Genomic DNA, 8,492 nt, shown 5'->3' with positions numbered 1-8,492 from the left:
CCAGGCGAACTCCCAGGCAAACTCCTGCTGTGAGCTGCTTGCTGTCCCCGCTGCTCAGCTGGTTCGCGAGGCTCTGGCTATTTTTAAACAGCCAGGCTTCCCTGACGCAAACACACAGACACCCTAATGCCCGCCCCCTGCAGGCTAGCAGCCAATCAGACACTCACTCAGGCTCTCTTCCCTGCCCTCCCAGCAAACACACGCTCGGATACTTCCTCAGCAAGCAAACACACACACTCGGATACTTACCAGTCCCAGGCAAACTCCTGCTGTGAGCTGCTCTGCTGTCCCCGCTGCTCCGCTGGTTCGCTGCCGCTCAGCTGGTTCGCGAGGCTCTGGCTATTTTAAAGAGCTCAACCTGTTTAGTTTACTGAAAAGAAGATTGAGAGGTGACTAATCAGTATACAAGTCCCTTTACAGGGAGAAAACTGCAGGTCCTAAAGGGCTCTTTAACCAAGGAACCACTACAATCAGGAGCTGCTTCAGAGCTCCCGGTGTAGATGGGCTCCATGGCAGAAGGAGCTCTCTGCTGGCATCTGCTCGTGAGCTGGGGAAATGACTGAATGGGTCAGGCCTCATTTGCATTTCAGTTCTGTGGCAGTTTTGGACACTTTTGTAAACATTCAGTAAAGTTTTAGTTTTGGGGGTAAAGAAAGGACAAGAGACCTCCACCAGCAGTTCATAGGGCAAGGGGACACCCTGACCAATACATTAAATTGGCATGGTTGGGTATTGCAGCCTGGACAAATCTGAAGAGCAGGAAGAGGCTTTAAGTGTTTGGGGGAGTGCATTCTTGGTGTCAAGTGTAATGTTCAGGGTTTTATCTGCCCCTAATTTTTTTTGATGAGCTTTGAAAAGGAGTGGTGAACAGGCAGTTTTTGCTAACAAGAGGCAGCAGATGGTGCAGAGGAGGGTAATGACACAGTGGTGACTTTTAATGAAGCTGCGTAATTTCTGGGAGCTCTATGGAACCCAGCAATCAATAAAAGCTGTAATTGCTGTGCTGGGATAGGTGGTAGAGCCCTCCAGAGCAGACCAGGCAACACTTCCCTTAGGGACTGGAGAGGGACCTGCCAGAACTCTAGACTCCACCAACTCCAGACTACAGTGAGTGGGGGTGCAGGAGAGCAGGGAAATCTGTGCATTTCAGGTCACTTGGAGGTATTTACAGTATAGGCCATGAATCAGAAAGCTGCAGATCTCTTCAGATATCTACTTAAAGGCTCCTGACTGTAACCAACAAGGCACTGTCAATGTCTGATTCACAGCCCAGAGAACCAGTCTGAGTGGTTTGTGAAGAATTATAAAGAGGTGAGGAAAAGTTCATAAAAATAAATATTTCCTTTACGACTCCACAGCTCCAAAATGCTTCACTCATAAGTATTTAGCATTATTACCAACAACCAATTAATTAACAACATTGAAATTTTGTTTTTAGAAACTTTTTCTATCCATGGATGCCCCCCTGTAAACTGCAAGTGCACAGAAAATAAACAGACCCAAATACAAACAGAGAAAGTTACACACAGGTGTGTCCTCTTAGCGACACTCAGGGAAGCCATTCCAAAGGTCATTCCCCATCGTTGTGTTCTGCCTCTGGCATCACAATTCTTTGGTAACCTGTCAAATAGTTTCACATTCCAAACTCGCAGTGGCGTTCTGCAGAAAGGCACCCTGGCAATGCCACCGGCATCCAGAATCGAAGCTCTTAGTCTAGCCCACTGTGGCACTGTACAGGGGCCGTTAAAATCTGTATCTGGCTGGGGAAGAATTTCCCCCATACAGACACTGTGCAACACAACCACAGGCTCTGCATCACAGGGCCCCTTGGAAACCCCACCATAAGGGATGTGCTGGGAGTACAGCTGGGTGCTAGTGGGGCTGGGAGGGAATGTGCTGCAGGCAGAGGGTTTGGGTCCATATTGTTAGCACTAGGGGCAATTGTCACAGTCCAGTCTCCCCTATGTGGCCCACACTGGGCTCCTGTGACTTAGGGTAGCTCCCCTGGCTACTTTAAATTACACTGGGGGATATTCTGCTACCCTCCTCCCCCAGAGCAGCCTGGAAGTCCAAGGGTGCAGAAGTGGTGTCAAGTGACCTTTGCCATCTGTCCCCCAGAGCTGTGAGTTCTGTGCGGCAAGTAAGTCCCAGAGGCCCAGCACAGTATCACACCCTATTTCTAGCCCTTGTGGTTGCAGAGATAATCTTAAAAATGAACTGAGTGTAATCGTACAGTGACACCTGCCTGAATGTGACAGCCTGAAATGATACCACTAAGACATGGGAACATCACCATTCCTCACAGCTGGGTGGGATCGTGATGCATGGAATTCAGCATGTCTGTCACAGAATTCACAGTGTTGCTGGGGCAGGAGGCCATGCTTTATCTTCTGTTAACAGGAGACAGAAATGGGGCCAGCCACCCCTCACCTAAACAGCCCTGGCCTCAGTCTGAGAAGGAATCTTCCCAACATGCAATAGTCTGACCAACACTGAGCAAACCCACCCTGGAGGCTTCAGTTCTAACCAACTATCATCCGCTGTCAGACCTCCTAACCGTGAGCGAGCTGAGAGGAGGGGAGCTAGCAAACGGCCCACCACAAGCTCATCTGGCTGAAGCTCACACTCTAGACACGGCTTGCTTGGAACTGAGGCCAGGCCATGGAACTGCAACTGCTTTAGGGGCACTGATGGACAATCTCCTTCTGTCACTGGATAGGGGGCTAGAAACTGGCTAAGGAGCTATAAACTCCTGCTGATGTGACGCTGTAAACAAGCGGCATTCCCACCCTGCTCCAAACAGAGTCTGCACGTGCCGTGTGGGGTCAAACTCACCCCTGCCTGGGACTTTGCTGTATTCACAAAGTAACTCAAACTAATGCAACATGAACTCCAGCCCCAGTTTTCTTCCCACTCTGGCTTTCCCTAGGGCTGCATCTGTGATGCCAGCAGAGAATGGGCACAGGCACAGAAGGCCCGGGGCGGCTGATGACAGGATGTGCTCACAGATAGAGTCTCATGGAGGGGTGAGGTCCCTGGCTTCCCAGAAGGAAGGGCCTGTGCCCTCACAAATCTGAGCACAGGAAGCACAGAGGAGTCCAGGTCTGACAGAGGCAGATGTCCCGACCAGTACGGCCCATGGAATTTCACTATGGACCAGAGTGACAAAGATATGTCACTGCCTACAGAGGCAGACAGACACCTAGTGGGGTTCACAAATGCACCTGGGCAAGTTATGTGCCTATGGGCTACTGAAACCAATGGGAGTTAGGTACCTAACCGTGTAAGCCCTTTTGAAACTCCCATAAGGTACCTATCTGCCTCTTTAGGCTCCTAAATGCCTCTGAAAATCTGGCCTTACAACCCACCCTGCTTATCTAGAGAAGGGATTATACACACCAAACCAAACACGACACCAGAAATTACACCCAGAAATCCGCCTCTGGAATTCCACTCAGAGATCCGTCACAGGCCAACATTCCCAAAACACACCTCAGGACTAGGGATTCACGTCACTTTACTTGTGCATTGAAAATGGGGTCTGGACCAGAGGAGGGAACTCCTGATCCTCAGCTCAAGGGCTGGGACTTTCCGATTCTGCCTTTAGAACATGTCTGGCAAGAGCTGATGACTTTCGTATCTGGGAATGCCGGACAATCCCAATGAATATGTGATTGGATCCAGTACATCCTGGAAAATACCTGCCAGCCCTGGCTGAGAGTCCCCTGGGCACAACTGCTGAGCTATAAACACCTGCTTCTGGTCCGACAGTTCTGAGTCAGAAACAATATCTGCCCAAGTGGCCAAATAGGCAATGGGGAATAACCCACTCTAGCCACATAAAATATTACTACTACTAAATAAATAGCAAAGGAGGCTGGAGTGGGAACTGCAAGAAAACACGCTGCCACCCCAGGGAAAGCTGCACATGCTGGGTCCCTCATAGCGTTTGAGCTGGGAGGAGAATGGAGGTTTTGGTCCTCTGGCAATTCTAAATATTTGTTAAAAAATTTGTCGGGGTTGGACTGAAAATGAAACTGTCTCCTACAAATGAACGCTGTCCAAGATTTCTCCTGATGTCTATTAAGATGACTATCTCATCATGTCTTACCACTACCATTTGTTCACACTCAAATGACTCCATTTATGGATGGGTTTCAATCACAAATTTGCAACATAGAAGAGCACCTACACAGAACTTGCATAAGCACCTCCTCTGGATGCCAAACGAGCTGACATGGCCACAGTCTATGCTACAATGCTGAAATGGAAGGAAACGGCAGCAGCTCTAGGACAGCAACCTGCCATTCAGCCCATGGATCAGCAGCTATATGCTGTTGCTCAGCAAGTGAAATAAACATTCCCAAATGAATAGGGTACCAATGTGATTCACCTGGGTGGTTTTCGAACCCTGTGCTCCTGTGTTGCATGTATTAGGAAATTTGAGGGAGGCAAAGGATTGCGAGACCTTCTTGTTGATTCTGATGTGTATGCACCTTGTACCACAGATCACATGCCTGCTGGTATGCAATTCAACCATGCTGTGCATGGCTTGACTTCAGCATTTGAGGCCAAGTGCTCTGAAACTCTATTCATTTGTTAAATGGTGTGAGCAGGGAGGAGGTACACCTCATGTAGTTCCAGCTTTTGTCTCCCAAGTGGTGGCTGACACTGTGAGCTCAAAAGCTTGACTCTCTCAGGAACAGAAGTTGCTCCAAGAAAAGATATTACCTCCCCCACCTTGTCACTCAAAAGGTGTTGGAATTTGAAGACACTGAGTCCTTATTACATGTCGTTAAAGAGTTTGATGATGCTGTAACTCATCATGGGAGGCTACCACTACAGGAGGAATTTCAGACATGGGTGAATGCCCCTTCTCCTAGATTCAAATTTGGGATCATTTTCTCCAAGTTATGTGGCTACTACTGTTAAATGTCTGTGCAGAGTGAGAGGGTGATTGGAAACTCCACTTACATGGACAGTGTGCCATGTTTCCATATTTCTTTACAGCAGACAGGCCAAACTAGGCCAGAGGCTACCATCCTTGGTATGTTAAATCTCCCTGAAGAAGTACACAGTACATTTGAATCTGAGGAATTTGCTGTGTGTCAGACTCCTGGTTCTGTCAATGGAACTCGGAGTGATATGGGAACAGAGAAAACTGTCATCACAGACTCAAAGGGCAGAAGTGGGATTGTTGTCAGAAAACTCTTTCCTGCATGGAACTGTGTATGTGTCAAGGCAGTGAAGACTGGGGTAACCCAAGCACTCTCCACAGAGCCTGTAATGGTGAATAAGATGATGTTGATGGTGAATAGAAATGTCACCTGCGCTATTACATTTCCGTGATATCCATGCAAATTTATTATTCAATTTTGTTTTACCCTTTAGTTGTTGGGGCTTTAAGGTCACAAAGAAATCCAATCTTATGTCTTGAACTAATACATAGAGTCATTACACTAACAGAAAAAATGCAAATATTTCAAAGTGGTCATTTTAAAGTGTTGATGGTGTCATTGTTTATCTCCATTTGTATGGTAATTGTGACATTTGACAGCTCCGTATCATAACTCATCTTAAAGTAGACCTAATAGGCTTTCAAATGAGGTATGATGTGCGTATGTGTACAGAGATTATGTTAAATTGATCAGATCAGTGTTGTCTACCACTCACGTATGTATTTCCATTGAGGTTAATGGGTTTTTGACTGCGTGGATTGCAGCATCAGTGCCAGATTTAGACACCTGTGCAGTATGTGCTCGTGCTTAGAGATGAACCTCAGGGAACTTTCTCTTTATTGCCACCTTACACAGAGGTTGATGTTAATTCCTCATGAATCTCAACATCTGTTCTGTCCTGCAGTGACAGTGTGTGGGAAAAAAATCAGTTAAGGAGAGGTTTTTTAATGTACTGCTGCCAAGTCTGAAGTTTAGAACAATTCCTGCTTCCAGAGATGGGAGGGACAGAGACTTTCAACACAAACTTGTGGTTCTAGGGTTTGAGGAACAATAATTTACAAAGAATTATTTGAAACCATGTTTTCAAAGCTGGGGTCTGAACTTAGCTACCAACATTCTTATTTAGGTACCTAAATAAGTGGTCTGCCTTTCAATGGTACTGAGCACTTGTACCTACCATTTTAGTTAGTTGGATCAGTAGTTGGTCAGAATCCTGAAAATCGGGCACGTATTTAGGTAGGCAGGTCTCACGTTTAACATATACAAGTGGTTCTCAAATGGATGTCATCATGCTCCCCCTTCTTGGTGTCTTTAGTCCTTTACGCCCCTCCCCTCACACCGCTCCCACCACACAAGTACATCTGCCACCATCCAACGCTGAAGACAGAGCAATGAGTGGCAGCTGCCTGCTGGGCACCCAGATCTGAAAGCAGTGCCACTGCCAGCAGCAACGCAGAAGGTAGGTTGGTATGGCTCTCCTAAAGTTTCTTATGTCCCATCTTGAATACATTCTGTGCCCCCACCAGAGAGGTGCATCCTCCCAGTCTGAGAACCTCTGTATTTGCTCAGTACCCTGGAAATCATGACACTTATTTAGGTAGGCAGTTCTCACATTTACTATAGAATACACAACATCCGCCCTGCAGCCCTGTCAGGCTTGGAGCCTTGAAGAGGGGTGGAGATTCTTTCAACAGCCATGGATTCAGACTAGGCTTTCTTCTATAAAATCCAGGACAGGGAGCACTGAAGAGCTTGGGCAGGTCATTACTGTCTCTGTGCCTCAGTTTCCCCATCTGAAATGTGGGGATTATAATGTTCATCCATCTGTGAAAGCACTTTAGGATTTGCACCTGAAAAGCCTGAATATCAATGCTAACTAACTAGTATTACAGGCCCAGCTGCTAGTGGTGCCTGTAATTAAGGTGGCCTGGCAGTTCCCATAAGACCCTATTTTCAATTTCTGATAACTTTGACAAATTTATCATAGAATCATAGAAGATCAGGGTTGGAAGAGACCTCAGGAGGTCATCTAGTCCCACCCCCTGCTCAAAGCAGGACCAACCTTCAACTAAATCAATTTAAACAGTTAGGGCTAAAATTTTCCATGTTAGGTGCCTGCCTCAGGCTGAGCATTTTTGGAAAATTTCAGCAAAAATGGTTCAGACATGTCTGAGAATGAGAATAGGGAAAATGATAAAAGGTTTAGAAAACCTGACCTATGAGCAAAGGTTAAAATAACTGGGTGTGGTTAGTCTTAAGAAAAAAGGACAGAGGGAGGACCTGATAACAGTCTTCAAAGATGTTAAGGGCTGATATGAAGAGGACAGTGATCAATTGTTCTCCATGTCTGCTGAGGGTAAGACAAGAAGTGATGGGTTTACTGTGCAGCAAGGGAAACTTAGGTTAGCTATTAAGGCTTTGCATACACTTGCAGCATGAAAGCGTTGCCGTGGCAGTGCTTTGACGCGACAGTGTGGTCGCGGCGCCAGCACGGGGAGGGAGCTCTTCCAGCACTTGAATAAAACTAATGGCAAGTTACTGCGCTGAAACTTGCTGCACTCAGGGGGGTGATTTTTCAGTGCAGTAACTTGCCAGTGGAGACAAGCCCTAGGATAAACTGTCTAATCACAGCAGCAGTGAAGCACTGGAACAGGATTCCAAGAGATGCTTTGGAATCTCCATTGCTGGAGGTTTTTAAGAACAGGTTGAGCAACCACCTGTGTGAGATGGTCTAGGTTTACTTGGCCCTGCCTTAGCGCAGGGAGCTAGACTTGATGATGTCTTGTAGTCCCTTCCATCCCTGCATTTCTATGATTCTGTCTTATCTTGCTCTGATTGAAAAAAATATTGCAACTGTTTCTCTGAGAAGGTCTTATGCCTCCATGCTTTCAAGCTGGGATTTAAAATTTGACAGGGGAATCAGACTGGAGTCAGGGTTGTGTCTTTTGCAGGCCAGTGAAAATCTGGCCCAGTTATGAGCCTCTGAAAAATTGCATTTCATGCATGCACCTAAATTCTCCAAAGATCCCATATGCACTGAACATGTTCCAGCCTCTCACCACTCCTATGAGAGACTGGACTGCACATGCACCATCCACACAGAGCAACTGAGCATGGTCCAGCCCAAGACTGAAGATGCTGAGCAGCAGGTAACCTACAATTGCACCTCCTGGATGCCGGATTCCTGGGTGCCAGGCACTTGCCTGAGAGCAGCAACACTTTCTCTCCTGTGCTCACACTGCTCTGGTTGCTGGTGCCGATGAAAATATTTCTATTTTTCCCCCCCATTTATTATTTTTAAAAACCTGGGAAATTACATGCAAAACAACGTTAAAAGAATGTTCAGGTTGCAAAGTCAAGTACTCAGTCATAAGTGAGGAAATGCCAATACTGCAGGTGACTGTGAAACCTTAATCCAACCCTCTTGTGTGTATGGATTACAACAGAGTCTTTCATAACATGGTCACATGCTAGTTTTCCACTGAGCATCAGATTATACCTCATTTAAACTGCTGTAACCTCCACCCTTAGTCT

The sequence above is a fragment of the Dermochelys coriacea genome, chromosome 11, assembly GCF_009764565.3.
Source record: "Dermochelys coriacea isolate rDerCor1 chromosome 11, rDerCor1.pri.v4, whole genome shotgun sequence".
NCBI lineage: Eukaryota > Metazoa > Chordata > Testudines > Dermochelyidae > Dermochelys > Dermochelys coriacea.
The sequence above is the reverse complement of the archived record's forward strand: the minus strand, read 5'-3'. Positions refer to the sequence as shown.